The sequence below is a fragment of the Taeniopygia guttata genome, chromosome Z (genome assembly GCF_048771995.1).
Source record: "Taeniopygia guttata chromosome Z, bTaeGut7.mat, whole genome shotgun sequence".
Taxonomy (NCBI): Eukaryota; Metazoa; Chordata; class Aves; order Passeriformes; family Estrildidae; genus Taeniopygia; species Taeniopygia guttata.
In genome coordinates, this window is record NC_133063.1 from 77,481,158 (window position 1) to 77,500,322 (window position 19,165).

At 41.6% G+C, this 19,165-nt stretch overlaps 1 long non-coding RNA gene across 2 annotated transcripts in view; it reads left to right on the forward strand.

Annotated features, from left to right (window-relative positions):
* Positions 1-17,651, forward strand: part of LOC115491080 (uncharacterized) — a 94,140-nt gene extending 76,489 nt beyond the window's left edge. For both annotated transcript variants that reach the window (XR_012052815.1, XR_012052814.1), the window contains 2 exons: positions 5,474-8,778; positions 16,267-17,651. This is a non-coding gene — a long non-coding RNA (uncharacterized lncRNA). The remainder of the gene's footprint in view (positions 1-5,473; positions 8,779-16,266) is intronic.
* Positions 17,652-19,165: the final 1,514 nt, after the last annotated feature.

Below are 19,165 nucleotides of genomic sequence, written 5' to 3' on the forward strand. Positions count from 1 at the left end.
CTTGGAGAATCCAGGATCACATTCCTGCCACAGGAGTCCCTGGTCTCTGTTGAGTTCTCTAATTGACACCCATATGCAAATACGAATATGGCCCAGTGGAGATTTTTGTTAACAATTGTGAGATATCGGAGGCTCATGTGTGGGGATGGCTGGAGTATCTTAGTGTGGGAAGCACTGGGGAGTCCTGACTCTTTTTTCGTGTTGATTACTGTGAGATATGGAATTTCCTGTTTTTTTTTGACTTCAGGATGGATTCTGATTCCTTTCACTTTACTCCTGAGCTGGATAGTACCTTGTTCCACAAGGAGTCCTGTTAGTTCAAAGGGATCATTCATTGGTGGGAAGGTACCATTCAACACACTAAAAACCTTGGAATCTAGTCCTTAAATAAAAATTTCTAGCTAAACTTTATGTGTTTATGTGCATGTCTGTTTTTCAGTTGTTTTTTTACAAGAGACTGTAGTTTGCCCTTTTAGACTTCACTGAAACCTTTCATTTCCTGTGCTACTGTTAGGTCACAAAGCTTCATAATGTTCTTCCTTGTTGTTGTTTGTTTCATGCACTGAATTAGAAATTAATTCTCCCTCAGCTTCTCTTGCATGTGCTTCTAAAATTATATTCTCCATTTAATGTATTCCATGGTATGTGTGTCTCATCAAGTGTGACAGATTGGGGTGATTCTGTCAATAATTCATATTTGATATCAAATAGAACAAAGTTAAGAGGGAATTGCAAGGTAATATAATCCCCATCCCCTTTAAGCAGATGAAGTTGGACTAAAATTTATGTCTTCGACCAGGACGCTTGACATTCAAAAGCCGAATCTACCAGCACAGGGAGCTGCTTGTTTGGAAGTAATATGGGAAGCCAGGACAGAGGATAGCAGTTGATATCTTCAAAAGAAATCCTGTGGGCCTCACTTTTCAGAGGTGAGGAAGCAACCATAGATCTCATCAAATTCCAGTGGAGTCCCAGGTGCTCAGTATCTCTGAATTTCAAGCAGTTAAGTAGGGCATGCAAACTGGGATGCTGCAAGCTGACAACAGTTGAGGCTGATCCACTTGAAGGTGCTGCTAAAGCAGTTATTGAGACTAAAAGCTGAAGGGAAAAACACTGAAATCAGTTTTGTACATGCCAAAGAGCTTTCAAGCATCTTTGGCTTCTTTGATAGAGTCTGAGATTATTTGATTAGTACAGAGAAATGGCAGTCAAGGAGGGTCTGATTTATTTTTTTAAAGCAGCTCTAAATGGTTGGAAGATGTGAGGACAAGATTCTGTTTCTGCTCTGTCTGGGAGATGAAGTCTTCCTGCTCTATGCCAAGAGTTTTCTCCATGATGCCTGATGGAAAGCAGGGACTCCTGCTGGGCTGTGCAGGCTTTCAGTGAAGCAGCTGTTCTTCAGAAAGGGGACAACTGAAATTTCACATGAGTGCTGTGCATGCAGCTTGACCTCCAGTGCTTCACCAGGCATCTTTTCTCCTGCTATAATTGGTCTTTCTTCCATGGGCATCTGCTAGAGATTTTCTCTTATTGTTTTAATCCAGTAAGACAGAGATATGATAACGAACCCTTGAATGTTTCTGAGAATCAGAAATGTTTTGTAATCCCCTGGAGACCAGCAAAAATATAATTTTGCTGCAGTAGAAGCAGTAGCAAAAGTTCCTTTGAAATCCCATGTGTCTGCCCATGAGGAACTGTCTGATACTGCAAGTTTCTCCCTAATCTCCTGTGGGATCCTTCTGCTGTGTCTGCAAGGTTCTGCATCTCATGATGCCCATCTTTTGTAGTTGCATAACACACCCTGAAAATGTTCTGCAATTTCCTGTGGAATTGTCTGTTGAGGAAGTTACACTATGAGAAAAAGCACCTTGAGATTTTCAAAACTGTAAAGTTCTGGGCTCATGGACTTTTCCCAGCTCCCTGTTTTCCTCAGCCAGGCTAGGAACAGTTGCCTTTCCTCTCCAACCAAGGCACCCTCCCCTGGACCAGGACTGCTTTGCTGAGGCCTCTCAGGGGCGGATTTATGTGCTGACAAAAGCAACCACGTGTAAGGAAGCAGTCTGTCTCTCAAGCTTTTCTGTGGGCTGAAGATTCCTGCTGCACAGATGCTGCTCAAGAAGACATTGTGTAATTCAGCTGCAGGAGTCTCAGAGGGCTGTGAAAGCACAAATCTGTCTGGGACAGTTGAATGTGGTGCTGTGTGGCCATGGAGATGAATCTCTAAGCTTTGATGACTTTGAGTCTTGTTGATAACACAGGGCAGTACAGGGAAAAGCACTGTGTGAAGAATAGAGAGGCTGCCTCCTCCTTCAGTTTAGGATGGGTCTGACCCAAAATGAAGCACTCATCACCTGTAACAGACAAATTTACCCTGCTGTTAATGCAATATTCCCCTTGCTAAATGTGTTGCAGAGGTGATGAAGCCACATGCTGCAGCGAGGCTGGTGTTGATTGAAGGTTTTTCTCATTAAGGGTGCAGAAAGTGCAGAGGGAAGATGAAAACAATGTGCGGTGGTAACCAGTGCTCAGTGTGTCCAAAAATGTCAGGGTCTCTTTCTCATATGGGGAAATCAGAAACACACACACCAACCCTCTCAAATGTGGTGTCAAAGACCCCAGTCAATTTTAGGAAAATACATACTGGACTCAAAATTTCAACTTGGTGCTCAGTCTGTGTTACCCTCATGGTGGATTTGCTCAACAACTCACAGTTGATTGGGCTTGATTCTTCTTTCTTTTGCAGCTTTAGGTCAGCAGTTATCTGTACAAACTTTATAGGATTATCATCATTAAAAACTCTATTTGTTCTTGTTTCAGTGAGAGTAAACTGTGTATCTGCAGTAAGGCAAGATTTGGGTTTTTGGTTCTTGTTTTGAAGTTGAGTCTGATGGAAGCAACTACTCACTGTTTTTCACAATGCTTGTGCTTAGGACAAAAAATTAGAGTGAAATTGTGGGGAGAAGAGGATTATGCTTTGACTGTAGTGAGGAAAACAAACATTTCGAGTGACCTGAAATGGGGGAAAAAACCAAAAGGAAAATTCTGGGTAAGGATTCTAGTCACCAGGTAACAGAAATGCCTGAAACCAGGCATTTACAGGCTTTTATGAAAGTTTTTGCTTTGTGTTACAGCGTAGAAGAATAATGATTTGACACACAGGAAGTTGCCATGGAGCAGAATCATCACCCACTGACGAGCTGTATTGTCTCATAATGTGTCACCCTACAAAGAGTCACAGCAAATGGTCAAGATACTCTCTGTGGTGGTGGGCCAAGACCATGGCACTGTCTTGTGACTTAATCAAAAGGTGCAATAATAAACATCTCTTCTGCCTGTCATTTTCTATTTCACTGTGTTTACCCCAAAAAGAGGATAACTTTTCAGAAAAGAGTGAAAAGTTGCAAACAAGAACAAAAAATATTTTCCCAGGGTAGAATATTCTGTTACATAACACTTTTTACTGTGTGCTGGAAGGGAAAAATACACTTGAAGAGCAAGATGAAAACAAAACTCTGAAGAAGTGAGTTTTGAATGTATCCTTAATGCAAACTGAGAAAACAGAAGTTAGAGAATGTAGATGACACACGAGTCATGGCACTCTGCTTGCAGTTTTAAATGTCATGTGCTGTAGACACTTTTTTTGCTCCCCCAGTCCACATGAGAAACTCAATGCCTCTCTTCCCCCTGACCATCAGCCTGCAGCCTATGGTCAAAACACATTGTTCTGCTTTCCATTCTCCAGTTTTACTTATTCCAGACCAACTAAACTGATTCTTTTTCTTTGCAATCTGGAAATCCAAAAATCTCAGCCTAATCTTTCTGCTTCTGATGCCTTCCAAGTTTTCATGAGGTTGTTTTATCTCTTGCTGTTATTAAAGAGAAGGTCAATGCTACTCCAGTTATTCTGTAGATTTTTACCACTCTACGGATGTCAGGAATATTCTTTTTATCTTCTATTTTGAGTTCCCTGTTAATCATATCATGATGCACCTTCTTCAAATCTATAGTTTTATTGAATGGTGTTTTTAATCTTTGCAGAACTCTTAACTAGTCACATCCATAAAGAAATGAAAAAAAAAAAAAACACCCTGGTATCCACATCACCTGATGTGGTTGGTTTTTTGGGCTCTGCAAAGATTAAAAACACAGTAAAACTTGAGAGCATCCTAGAGGGAATATAGAGGTTGCTATTAATATGTTATTCTTTTGAACAGAACTGATCTGAGGGTTTGGCAATAGAGGAAAAGTGACTGTTTGAAGGAATAGACAAGGTTGAGAGTTTAGATGGGTATGTTGTGGTGAGAAGAAACTGGGAAAATTAAGAGGGCCAATGCCGAAGCTGTTTCTGAAGCTGTGGGCTCACCCCCATTTCCATATTCTTACTTCCTGTGGTAGGACTGCAGTAAAATGATTGGGGTGGTGTCAGTGGTGGGATGTCTCCTCCTGTGCTGATGGAGAGTGCTCTGTGGGAGCCAGGCAGATCACTCACGAGGTTTCACAGGCTCGTCCGTGGCCAGGACAGTTCTTTGTGTCCCTCTTCTGGAGTGGCAGCTCCATGCTGCTGTTGCCAAGGCTGATGTTGGCTGCTGGTGGGGAGGGACTGCCGCCCTCCCCCTCTTTGACACAACAGAGCCACTTGGCCACAATCCGTGACATTCAGACCAGTAATAAACCCCTTTTTTTACCTCATACCTCCTTTTCTTGATCTTTATTAGCCGTGGGTGTCTCCCAGAAAATGTGGCCAAGAGCTTGGGTGTGCACCAGCCCAGTCCTTCTGCAGGAGATGTCAGTGCAGAGTTCCAGAGGCTCCGCAGAAAAATGGGAAAACGGGGGAGGAGGGACAGAGAAGATACCAGACAAGAATGGACGTGGTGTCAAACACAGAGGAAAGGAGGAAGAGAGCAGGACAGGAAGGGGATAAGCTCTTATAAAAAAGAAAGAAAGGGCAGGATGGAAACACAACAAGGACAAAGAGCATTCCTGTCAGGAATCCTGGGGTCTCTCTTCAGGTCTGAGCACAGATTTGTCATGCAGCCTTTGGAAAGTCATGTCACGTTCCTGCCTGCAATGTGTCCTCAGGAGCCTGGAATGTGAGCTTAGCTGCTTATTATTTGACTCCTTATTTACAAAGCTAGGAGGGCCTGTTTTGATCTTTTATTCCAACTCTTTTTGCAGTGTATGTGGTTGAACTTGCTAAAATTAATTCCTGCTTAACCTGCAGCCTATTTTCTAAGGAAAAAAACTCCAGAATTTATGGGGGAAATTCAGTGCAAATCTTTAAATCTCAGTTTTTGATTTTTTTTTTCTTTCTGCTCTAATTTGTTTAATTGTTTTACCTTCAACTTCAGTAAATGTTAAGCCTCAACGTCTCTTTGTCTTTGGACCACAACCTCCCTCGATTACCAAAATTTATCCCTCGTAGTTGGTTGCAATCTCTAATTAATTCATCCCCTCTTCACGCATCTCTCCGCAGAGAAAGACTTGATTTATTTAAGCCACCAGGAGCGTTTCCCGGCGCTTTAATTGTCCTCGCAGGCTCTTCTGTGGTTCAGCTCAGCAGCAGCTCCCTGGATCTCGGGGTGCCGGAGGAGGAGCCGCTCCCAGCGGGAGCAGCGCACCTCACAAAGAGCACAAAGCCCCGTTTGTGGGCAGGAAATCCTTTGTGACCGGCTCCTGTCCTCCTCCTCCGCCGGGCAGGCGTGACCGTGGCTGCAGGCAGCGGGAATTGCCTTCTCCTTCCAGCCCCTGAGCGTGTTCCCGCATCTCCCCCGCGTCCGAGCCCGAGAGGATGCGAGCATCCTCGGGATGCTCCTTTGTCCCAGATGGCTTCAGGAAGCGCCTCGCCGTCCTGAGGATGGAAGCTCCCTCTTCACAGCAGCCTTTGTTTGGTCCTGTGTGTTTAAACATTACTTTGCAGCTGTTTCCCACACACTTTTTTTTTTTTAAATTATTATTATTTTTTTTAATCTGTCATTTTCCTACATCTGCTGATTTTTGGGTAAAAAAATATGCAAAGATTTGTTAGATTTCCTCGGTTTTGTTTTGGGTTTGGCACTTTTTAATTTTATTTTTAATGACACACACATGCACACAGATAAAAATAAAGGGTTAGGAGCCATTAAATAGCCCAAATTACAAGAAGTCTGGAACCAAACCCTGGAATCAGAACAATTCCAGGCTCCATGGGAGCTGAGGCTGGACCTGAGTCCAAATCCACATGCTGTGGTTTGCTCTCAATTACAAGTTGGTCCAAGCTAGGAGTCTCGTTCAGGGCAGAATGGAACATGAGATGAATTGGGATCTGGGTCTGAATTTTGCAGTGCAGACCCCCTGACAACTGGCAGTGACAAAATCCACTTGCAAACGAAGAAATTATGTGGGTGAAACATATTGCCAATGAAAAACCAAGGCAAAGCTGCAGGAGGAAAATACAATTCCAGCCTAATTGCCAGGGCTGATCTGGAGTTGTTGAATTGGCAGGAGTGATTTGACTCAAGTGCCTCAGATATTTCAAACACCCTGGACCATACTCTCCTCTTGCAGTTTTTACGTCTCTGTGACTTCCTATTTCAGTGACTATTTCCAATTTACACAACTTTAAGTGGTGAGAGGATAGGTCTTCTGACATGACCAGCATCTGATCCATACCTAATAAAACATTTACTAAAAAAAATAAAAAAATAAATTGGTTTACATGCAGAGGTATGCATAAAAATATACCTCACAGTCCAAGTAAATATGAAAAGGCTGCCAAGTCTGCCCATATAAATCTCAATATTTACAACATTTAATTAAAAAAGAGAAGTATTCACACTCCTTATTAGGAAGGGAGGTAAAGGTTAGATTATTTAGCGTTTCCAGAACAACCAATGATATAGAAGTATCTGTTGCAAAACAAAAAATATTAACATCTGTGATCCATTTAGAAGAAATGTAATTGATTTTTCGTTTAATTGCCATTCCAGATCAGAACAATAAGCTTTTTTTTTTGTTTTACCTCTGCTATATATAAAAAATTTGGTTTTGCTGCCTTTTCTTTTTTAAAGAAAACACCCAAAACATTAAAAACAATGTCTATTATTCAATTAATGGGCAGATAATATAGTTTGTAAAAAAAGTAGGCATTAGAAATAAATTTTTAAAAATTCATTGCAAATAACAGGTTTTGCTGCTTTCCTATTCACAACTGACTTGTGAGCTGATCAATGTTTCTGGGAACATATCTCACCCTCAAGTTTGCCAGTAAGCCTGGTGAGAAAAAATTTCTAAGACATTTCCCTCTGTGTATCCGTTGTAAGTCTTTACAAACTTGGTCTGTTCCGGAGATTCAGTGGGTTTTTTTATTCGACAATTTGAATCTGGATCCTTCCTGGCACAAGAAACATAAATTGTTTCTTAAAGTTCATTCAGTTACTTCAGTGATGGGATGCAGTTTCCAAAGCCTCTGTGCTGTGAAGTTCTGACAATTTTGCCAGTTAAATCCCTTTGTATGAGCCTTTTCACAGCATTTCATAACACACTTGCAATGGCAGATGCTCTGATTTAATTATTAGCTCATACTTCACATAGTTCTATTTTCTTACTTGATGATTTTTAAGACTGATTGTCTGAGGCATCTAAGTATTTTTCATAAATTAATTTCTTGTAATATCAGGTATTTTTCTAGCAGTTTGCTTTTGAAGGTGTTTAGACATTTGCCTATACTTCTGATGGATTTCCAGATTTCACATCCATATGCTAAAGTAGAAATAACATCCAAAATATATGAAAAAAAAATTCTAAACCTGAAGTTGTAGGCTATTCATGATGAAATTTTGAATAAGCAACAAGCTGCAGCTTTCCCCAGGGTAATTCATGATACTATTTTCCTTCTGGATCTCCTTGCTGGCCTCCTCACTGCTGTCAAACACAGGAAACCAATTAACTGCCCTTTTAAACATAGACATACCTGGGAGTGGCCAAGGTTCCAATTAGACAAGTGGTTTTTCCTCCCTGGTTATTTAACCCATAAGTTTTTGTGGTGTCTTGTTTTCAGGTTCACCAAGTTATCACTTTGGACAGCTTCTTTGCTAACTCACTATCATGAAGCTGAATAAAGCCATGCAGATATTTCATCTGTTTATGCTTTTTTATTTTTTTTCCCCGTGGTGAAAACCCATGAATTTAATGCTTCAATCTGCAATCAGAAATATGACAACCAATGACTGACTAATAAGACAAGCTTCCTGCCTACTTCAAACACCCACAAAATTAAGAAAAAACAGAGCGTGTTAATTTTTGCATGAGGCAGATTTTGTGTTAAGAGAAAACTTGCCTGCATTCAGGTGCTTGAACGGATGATGAGGAGCACAGTTAACACTGACGAAATGATACAAAGGACTCAGTCGTGGAAAGGTGTGGCTATTTACTTTCTGCTCATGCCATTGGGGAGTGCATGAACCTGGAGCAGCAACCAGAATTTCTCTGTGCCTCTGGTGTGCATGGTGTTGGAAACTCTGGCTTTACCCTGTAGGGTACCTGACACCTTGTACTCCTCTGTCCACATATTCTTTGTGCATCCTCTGCTGTTCATTAGACAATACTGCAAACAAAACACCCAATCAAACAAAATATTTTTTAAAGCATAAAGTAATTACAGAAACAAGGGAGCATTTGCCAGTGGAGCAGCTGGAGTATTTGACCAGGCAAACGTGTCTGTTTCTGTCGAGGCTGCACGAGAATTTCTGTGGAAGAATGGACTCTCAGACCACTGCAGCTGCACCTGCGATGCAAAGCAAGGTGGGTGTTCTGATAATTAGCTGAGCACCCCAGTTTGGTAGGAATGGGCAGATCCATAGCAGGGTAATTTAGCAGAGTCTTGCTGGAGTCAATGGAGATGCTGCAAATTACAGCAGTCAGAAGTCTGAAGTTATACCCCTTCTTAAGGGACAATTTTTCTGTCTCTAGGTACTTTAATCACGTAGAGTCAATGTGACCAAAATGTCAGCTTTTGGTGCAATTTATGTACTAAGTTCTAATGCTGCTTATCAGCATTACTTATGCCTGAAGGCTTCGTTCAGATGTGGTGCCTGGCAATGAATTACAGCTGTGTTGTGATGTCTGCAATCTCTGGGTGCCTAAGGAAACCATCTTTCTGCATTCTAACACCACAATTGTTTGCCAGGCAGAAAGTGATTCTTCTCACAAGCATGATGTTTTTACTCCTTGTTTAAATAACAAAGCAAATAATCGTATCTTCTTATGATGAAAGCATCTTAGCTCACTTAGTTCTAGACATCTAAATCTGAGCTAATCATCTGGGTTGTGTTTTATAGGCAATGGAAAGGAATAAATCTTTCTAGGGTACAATCCACTGACCTACTTGAGGTGTCTATCTGAGGATGAGATGTTCTGAGGGTTAAAAATGCCTGTTAAGGCAGGCCGCATTATTGCCTCTGGTAGTGATGTCTTTAGCTTTATTTTTCCAACATTGAGACTATTTTCTCTTTCTCAAAATCCCTGAGGAGCAGGCTCACACTCACCTCCTCCTTCTCAGCCCTTCTGATTGTATAGACCTACAGCTGCTAGAGCTTGATGCAGTTGTGAATCTGTAGCAGACACGTGAACCCACAGTGGTGTGATCAGCACAGGCACGGAGCCATTTCGTGAGCCTGGATGCAGCTTTGGGCACTGCTGACACAGACATTCCTTTCCTTCCCATTCTCTTTGGCACTAGCTGTCCACTCGCAGCTTCTGACCAGCAGGTTAGGTTTGCATCCCAAAATATCTGTGTTACTGCCCTTGATTAAGATTGGAATGTCCTAAGAGTGAGAAGAATTTTTTAATTTTTTTTTTTTTTTTTGAGTCCAAAGTCTGAGTTTTGCCTTTGTGGTGCAGAAGGCTGATAACAGCAGCCGCTCAGTTTCTGTTGTTACACTTCAGGGACATCCAGATGGCATGTTAACTTCTGCAGCTTCTGAAGGATCTGAGAGAAAGCTTCCGTGTTTGCCCAAATTAAAAAACAAAACAAAACAAAAACTTGTGAAAAGTCCTTTGCTCTCTTGACGTGGTATAAAAGCATGGCACTTCAAAAAAGGTACGGAGACTTGTGTATGCAGCAAGCCCAAGGGAGAGTGCTGTGCCATATTATTAAAGTTAGTCAGTCTTATGAGTCTGATTCAAGAGTTCCATCTTTCCTTGCTGAAGCCTTCTGGGCCAATTTGTATCTTTTATTTCAAGAACAGAATGCAGGAGATTATTTTAAATATTTTATATCTTCATCAAGGTCTTTGGTGAGCTTAAAGGTGAGCGGCTCATACAGGATGTGCAAAGAACACTGTAATACAGTTTAGTTTTTCAATATCCCATTTGTTGCATTCTTTGAGGAAACAGGAATGTGATTTCTTCCTGTAGCTGTGCAAAATTTTTGTCATTTGTCAGACACTGTGACTTGGACCTCTCTCCTGGACACCAAAGCTTGTGTCTTCTCCATTGACCACTTGAGTACCTTTAAGGAACTTTGATACTGCTTCGGTTTTGTGAAATTCTGCACCTTCATTTAATTCTTGTGATCATCAGATTTTGCAGGGCCTGCAAATGCCTTGTAAACCACTTTTCTGCTGGGGACCAAGCCAATTCCAACAGCAAAGCAGACAAGTGGCCTGGAAATTACTTCAGCCAGGAATACATGAATGGTATTTCTATAGTTTTTGTTTCCTTCCTTCTTTTTCATGCTGGCACTGAGAAAGTAAGAGCTCAGCGTCCAGTTGTCTAATCTGATTTACAAATAATGTATTTCTAGGTTGTTTCCCACCTCCTTTGAATCTAATTTCCTTGCCAACTTTTTTTTCCTAGCTGATGTCTGAAAACATTTTCAAAGTTGGTGTTTGGACATCAGTTTATGAAATGTCTGTGCAGGAAGATCACTCTTCTCAGTCTGAGGTCATCATTCCTGCAATCATCTTATACTGTTTCCAGTGCTTTGTTTTCCACGGGCCATCAGTAACATTTGTCAGACTGTTTGGTGGGTCTGACTGACCTTATCTGCCTTATCTGTAAGCACTGCATTTTTCTAGTTCTCAATCTTTCTGAGCAAAGCTTTAGCATCTTTGTAGAGCTTGAAACCTCAGGCATTGCAGATGTGCCAATACCTGAAGTGGAATTGTTCAGCTGTTGTCCTATCTCATGCAGGAACTCTGGAGCTCATCAGTGTAAAAGTAGCAAGTGGCAGCCCAAGGTCTGAGGCTAAATGCCTCTTACTGTCCTGTGGGTACCTTCACTTGCTAACCTACCAGGGTTTTCCTGAAGATTTTTTTCCCAAAGAACATATTTTTCTGGGGTCAGAGTTGGCATTATATTCTACAAATTTCACCAGCATCCTGTAAAAAAGGACAGAAACAGCAAATATTCAAACAGAACTCATAAGTGTCTTCTGATTTTCATTTCAGTGACCATGGATCATAAATGATCTGTCTAGCAAGGTTATCAGATGTAAAACATCTTCTATGGAAATTCACAAAAAAAAGAAAAGTCATCCAATTAAAATTTTTTCACTTCAGCTTAATCCTTTAGTTATTTTCTTTCTATGGCTACAGTTCTGGTTCAGAGAAAGATTTGAGGTCAGTGTGGGGCACTCAGTGATGAAACTGCTACATTCTGACTACAGCAGGCGCAGATGTGAGTCTGTTACCCAAATTGTTATTCGACTACAGAAGCTGTTGTGTCTTGTTGCCTGTAGAACAGCCCAGGGCTGCCTCTGCATCTTTGGCTGTCCTCAGGGGCACTTACCTTCTGTTGAGCTCCTCTCTCAGCTGCACCACAAGTCACAGTTTGCATCCACACCACAGAACATAAGGATGGCAGAACACACCCAAGGCAAAGCAATCCCTCATCCTGACTTTTGACAGCTCCCACGTTCCTGAGGAAAGAGGCAGGACACAGGTTTTGCACCGGTATTTTACCCCATGTGTTCATCTGGTTTCTAACAAATCCCGAACTTCCTCAATTTATCTGCTTAAGGATGTTAAGGGTAAGTCGGTTTGGACTTAGCACAGCGCTACAGACACACTGTCAAAAAAACCCAATCAAAAATGCTTCCTTATTTCATACAGAATTCATGGCTCCTGGGGCATCTTTCTCAAAGTTTTCCTCATGTGCAGGGATATTAAACCAGAAGATTCCTCCAGACATAAAATTTATATTCAGACTCAGGTATGCATTTGATATCTAAAGCACAGTTTGCAACTAATTTATGGTAGGTTAGGGGTGGAAGCAAACAAAAAACTGCAGCTGTAGACACCCTTCAATTTGGAAAAATCAAGGCAAAAGTTTTAGTTGTTGGCTTCACCAACTCCGTGTTGTCTATAAGGCTGTAATTACCTTATTGCCTCCAAGCTTCTTCAAAGGTTATTCTACATTTTTGTGCATATAACTGGACTGGCCTGACCAGATTTAACTTCATGTGACTGGATCTGTTCATGGAGGATTAGATGACAAATCCTGCAGGGTCAGTATAAATCAGATTTGATACAATCATCAATGTGAAGGTATCTCTTGGTTGGCTATAGGGAAGATGACCAGAGTGCTGCTCCCTCTGAAGAGAGTGTATGGAATGCCCAGGAAGACCCAATTATTTTTAATTGTGTTTCATCACTAAAAAACAATTTAACTGATCCAATTCATGTATCTTTTGCATTGCCCTCTACCTATTCGTGGGTTTGAAACACTCACTCCTGTTTTTAATGAACCTAAAGAATGATATTGATTAAAGTGTAAAAACATCTAAAGAGCTCAATGTCCTCAGCTCAATAAAATATAAACATTTGTTGAGTCTAATTTCAAAATGCAGCTCTGCCTTGTTTGGTTTTGAATTTTCATGATTTTTCTCCTAAACTGGTCACTGACTAAACACATAGCTACCACAAGTTTTTGATCTTATTCAGTTTGCTGTGTGGAAGCTGAGATTTTCAGAAACCACCAAATAGCTTCTTATTCCCTATCAGGTCTGTTTAAAACACCTCAGATTTGATACCAAAGAACCTGAACCTCTTCCCTGCCAATTCATGGCCTCTGCCTTTGGTTCTTTCCTTAACAAACTTTGGCATGTCTTCTGAAGAAATTGTCCATGGAAGCAAGCTGGAAGCAAGTGAGAAGGCCACCCCCTCTTCTCCTTGTCTAGTGATGTTATAAAATACTTATTTTAGTCACTAAAAAGGGTCCCACTCTCCTTGTAGGTGCTGACCTGTTTGTCTCTGTTTACAAAAGATCCCTTTTGTAAACATGATTCTTCTGAGACGGGTTCAGAGGCACCCACCAACTCTGCTCACATGTACTGTGACTCACCGAGCAGCCACTGATCAGGACAAAAATTAAACCATGGACTAAAAGCTGTCTGTTCTCACTTGATCTTTCATCTGCTGCTCTGAGCCTGTGGTGGTAACCTGAAGTCACTTTCAGCTCCACCTGCAGATGCCTTCTCACCTTATGAAGCAAAGAAAAGAAAGGAGAGAAGCTACGGCTTTGACATTTTCCTTTTTTTTTTTCCCGATAAAATACAGTTTACATATTTTATGAGATTAATGTCCCTTGTTTCTGATTACAAGAATATGATCAGCATATTAATAAGTTAAAAATAAAAAACCCTCAAACTATGCAACAGCTGCTATTTTGCTGCTGAATATATTCAGGGTATGTAATTTTTTTATGAGATATTTATTGTAATAGAGAGAGGGATTTGTCTGAGAGTGTGTCTATGCATGTGTATGTGACTGAAGCTAGCATTAATAAACCAGTTATGTTTCTTCTACATAACACATGAGGGCAGGCAAAGGAGGATGTCCAAAGCATCCTAAAAAAAAAAAAAAAAAAAAAAAAAAGTACAAAAGGCCCTGAGTTTTAAATGTGAACTGTAGGTTGCAATACTGTTTTGAACTGCTTCTCAGAGGTCTTGATCCTGGAGTGGAAGAAGGGTGTAGAAAATACTGGATTTCCCTTTGAAACCAACAGGACTCTGAAGCACTCAGCATCTCCCAAGCTCCTCGAACAGCAGCAGATTCACCTTTAGAAGGTAACATCTGTGCTGCAGGCACAGTGAAGTGGTCAGTCCATGCGTGTGCACTTTAGCAGCCACATTGTCAGGCTGAATGGATGGTGGGTGGTGCCTCCTTCATTCTCTTTTTCTCCCCTGAAAAGAGTCAAGGAGAGCAAGCGAGCTGGAAAGTGGAAGACATGTGAATTGAATTCCTACATAGTCAAAACAGAAGTCTATTTCATCATGACTGAAACTTAATTCACTGTGTTGCTGTAGAAACCCTGGCAAACGCACTAACCTGAATGCCCAACCATTACATTCTTACAACAGCTTTTTTTTAAAGCACTTGTTTACTTAAGAACATGTTTCTGTTGTGTTACCATGTACTTTTTGTACTTCTGCACAAAAAAAAGGTATTATTTCTTCCCCGGTAGGTTGTGCAAATAGCTTAACTTACTGCTCACTGCAACTGCTTTACTTCCTAAGTAGCATATTCCCTGGATGTGCCCCTGACTGTGCTGTGTGATAGAATCACCCACTCCTGCACGACCAGGGCAAGCACACTCTTCTCCAGCGTTCAGAACAACCCAGTGTGGGATCTGCAAGAATCCTCCTTGCTGGGGTTTCCACCTTCCTCTGAGAAGGACAATAAATTGTAGGGGCTGGGGAGAAGCCAGGAAGTTCTGCTGTTTTGTTTTGGCAAGATGCTTGTACCTCCACTTGTCTTTCTCCTCTCACCATCCATCCCCACCCGGGAGTGTTGATGCTGGTTTGGTGCCCAGAATACATGATCCCTCCACAGGCTGTTAAGAGACAATCTGGAACAAGGCTTTATGTCAGCTGTTGCTTAGAGGAATGAAAAACAAGAGTTGGATCTTGAATCCTGTGTTGTTCCTCACACAAACGGATTGTGACCCGGGTATGCTTAGCAGGGTGTAAATTAGAGCAGGGTTAATCGTTGGTGATAAACAAAACTAAGTATAGTCTTGGGAGGCTGCACCTTCCTTTCACTCTTCAGATTGTTCACAGCCCTTGCAGGCATTTGCCCATTGTTTTGTGCTGCCTGGTGGGTTGAATTTGTGTCACTGGCATCCAACTCATCCAGATCCTGAATCCCTGGAAGGCCCTAGTGTGAGGGAATGGCCCTGGGCAGCACAGAGGTCTCGCCCCGTGCTGACACCACTCAAATTCTCAGCACCTTCCTACTTCCCTGTGTCATTGCCCTGGACAGGAGGCATGATCAAATCGTTTAACCTGAGATTCTCTGGATGGCAGCAGGTGATGGAATTAAAAGGCAGACAGACAAGACTGGGGAATAACAGGGCCGTTTTAACTCTTTCTAGTGTTTGCCTGAAGAATTTTCGCTGTAATTAGAACTTTAAAATGTTGCCTAGACTCGAGTTCCTTAATATCTTTTCCCCCCATCATTGCATGTGTGTCATGGAACGACGAGCAGTGTCTGTGGTCCCAAATGTGAAGGATGTGCCATTTTTCTCTATGATTTATTTAATTACTTTTGTGTCAGGGCTCTGGTGAGGGGCTTTACAGGATCCAAGCTCCAAACAATGCAGTCATGATCCTCTGTCAGTCATGCTTCAAATTCATTGCCAGAGGTCTTATATGGGGCTGAGGACCCTAATCCCAATGGTCATTTCTTAATTGTTGTGCTTTGCCCGTATTCTTGACAATTGTATTTACCAGTCCTCTGTTAGTTTGCTGTTTTCTGTCACCTTTCACCTTAGACACGGTGAAAAACAAGTCAGTAATTTTGATAACCTGAGCTCTAATTGTAAAGCATGTGATTGGATTTCTGTAATAACTTCAATGTCAGGGCTGCTGGAAACCTGCCAGAAGGTCTGTTCCTCTGCTGGGCCAGTCAAGAATCCCTTTGTTGTTGCTTCCCCCCCACCTCCTACATTTTTTGGTCACCAGTTCAAAAAATAAGGGGGAAAGGCCACATTAGGAGGAGGAAGATTTGTCTGAAAGACACAAATATCCACCTAAATCTTGGGATTGTGTTCAGTGATTTGAACAGCAGCAGATTATGTAAGACAACTTTTATACCTTAGTTAGCCAAAGCCCATGTTGATCTGTAATGTAGCAAAACAATGCTAAGAATTTTCTTGATAAGCTGAAGAGAAGGGAAACTCTTCTCCTTTAAAGAAAAATAGAATTTAATTTTATGACAAAATAAATTTCAGATGCAGGTCTGAATGTACTTTTTCTGCTGCTGTAACCAAACTTTTCCTGTTTTTCAGATCTAGTGGGTGTCTCTGGATTAAAGCTGAAGTTCATGTATCATGGATGTTGAAACCAAGGAGTTGGGAGTGACTGGAGAAAAAAAATTGGAAGTGGCAGAAAAATAAATAGTTTTATAATGTATTATGTTCCTGCCTTCCACAGAAAAGTTTGAATAAATACATGATATTGTATAATCAAGAAATACTGCTGTCCTCTGCAGTCCTGATGGTACATTGCTAAATATGTAACACAGACAGAGGAAATGCTGTACGGTTTCACAATGTTATCTCTGCTGATCATCTGCTCCCTGGAGACCTCATCAAAGGGCCATGGAAGTTACTGGGGATTTCTTCTTTCAGATAATTTTAGTCCATATCTGCAGCTTCTCTACGTTTGCGTCCCTCTCATGTCTCCAGCAATCTGAGATGGGCACTGGGAAGAACTTTACTTATGCTTTGCTTTTTTTGGAGTCTGTAGAGTATCCTTAGAATTGAGACACTGTGCACTGGATCCAGCTGTATTTTCCTTACTGTTGGCTTGGACAGGGTCCCCAGTTTCCATACAAACATACACAAATATGCACTTGGATGTATCTGTCAAAAAAACTGCTCTGCTGGTTGGAGCAGTCAGTGACAGGTTCCCACTTTCTGCAGTGTTTTCATCTCCTCTCCTACATCTGCCGAAGTCTTGCCCAGGAACACACCCAGATGCTTTGTGGGGTGAACTCACTCTTCACTAGTGTAGACATCCTCTTTTGAAAATAGAAGCTTGTTTGCCAATTTCCAAAAATAAATGGCCATGATATTTTTTTCAATTTTTTTTTTTAATGTGGGGAGAGATTATTATGACCAGTTGAAGGAAAAGAGCAATAGCTCCAGTTCATAGTTTATCTATGTTATAAAGACAGAAGTGAGACACCACACAGTGAGAAGACAAAGGCCTGAGAAAATTCCATAGATGTTCCCTACAGCTGATGAACAACAGCATGCTTTTATGGCAAGGAAAATATGGGAACTCTTTTTGATCATGACTGAAGCCACTGTCACTTGTATTTAACTAGCAAACTGTAAAGAGTCTCAGAGAAAATATGTGGAAGAAGGAATAGCCTTACCACTTAGGTGTAGGACTGAGAAACACTGGTATGTACTTCAGGCTCTGTGAATGGTGATTAATTTCTTCATGCCTCAGTTGCCCGACTGTAAAATGAGAATATGTGTTTCTTCTATTTATTTGTCTGAGAACATCTAAGGAAGGAACTAATATGATTTCTAACCCCTGGATGGGTTCAGTTTCTGGCACCACGGGGATCTGTCCTCAGCTGGGGCACTCAGGTGTCCTTAATACAAATGCTAATACCACATTAGCATGGATATATGAAATAAATTAATCTTAAAAAAAAAAATTCCCCACATGTACTAGATCTCAAATACGTTCTTTATTTTGTATTCCAGTTTGTACATGATGCCATTTTTTATTTCTATAATCATGCAAGTTTAGTGGAAAAAAAATACTCTTCTTAACACAAAATCCTTGTAATAAAGGGTATTTGTGTCAAATACTTGCATACCATGGTGAATTAGGCTTTCGTCATACAGAATGTCCCCACACAGGTTTCTGAATGTGCCGGGCTGATGGGAATCAAGAGTGGTCCAAGATCATCCTGAGTATATGAAAATGGCAGAATTTCTCATCAGGGTTATTTTTGCCAACAGATGTCCTACCCATGGGACCACATTTGGTGTTCCCAGCTCTGGTAGAGTGGTGGGCAGAGTATTTCCTCGTGGTTTCTGGATGGCTTCAAATTCCAGCTGAAACCTGCACAGACAGTGGCACTTTCTGCCTCAAAACTGAAAACAGCAGCTGTGTGAGCTTCAAGCTGCCAGGCAAAACAATTGCGAGCAGACTACAAAGGACTACTTTTGCTTTTGATGATTTTTCAAGTCTGGAATTCCTGCATTTCCAAGTCCTGCTGACCAATGTCCTCATTGCCACAGGAGTGACAGAGTCCCCTGCATTCTTCTTGTTTTCTCTTAAATTTTGCTTTTCATTCTGCCAGGTGCTCTCACTATAGAGGTCAAGCCATGAGATACTAACAACCAAGGCCACACATATCTGGGAACTTGAAGCCAGATTACCCATGTCCTTGAAACATTCCTGAACTTTAGTAAAAGTTTTCCCTTTCTGGTCCAGTCTGTTCTCTCACACTATCATGCTTGACTGTAGAGGAGGATTCCTATGACTCAGTTATGTGTTATCCTGCATCAGTCTCCAGTGATAAAGAAGAAAAAACTTGTGCAGGCCATGGAGGGCATGGGGGAGCAGGGTCCTGGCAGGGACCTGTGACCCTGAGGAGAGAGGAGCCCACGCTGGAGCAGGTTGTGCCTGAAGGGCTGTCCCCATGGAAGTGTGACCCACGTGGCAGTTCATGGAGAACTGCTGCTCTGGGGATGGACTCACCTTGGAGCAGCTCATGGAGAATTGTCTCTCGTGGGAAGACCCTGTGGTGCAGCAGGGGAATGACTCCTCTACCTGAGCAGCTGGAGAAAAAACATGTGATGAACTGACCCAACCTCCATTCCCTGTATTCCTGTGCCTCCTGGGGAGGAGGTCGAGTTGGATAGGAGGAAGGCATACGAGAAAGCTGTTTTTAAGGGTAAAATAAACCCTCACTATGCTGCTCTGATTTTGTTAGCAACAAATTCAAGTAATATCTCTAATTCAGCCTGTTTTTCCCATAACAGTATTTGGTGAGTGATCTGTCCCAGTCCTTATCTCAATTCATGAACTCTTCATTATGTTTTTCCTCCCCTGTCCAGCCACAGGAGAGTGAGAGTGTGGCTGCCAAAAACTGGCCATACAAATCCAACACAACTCTAATGAGCCCAATTCTCAGACCTGTTGCAGCACCTTCAAGTA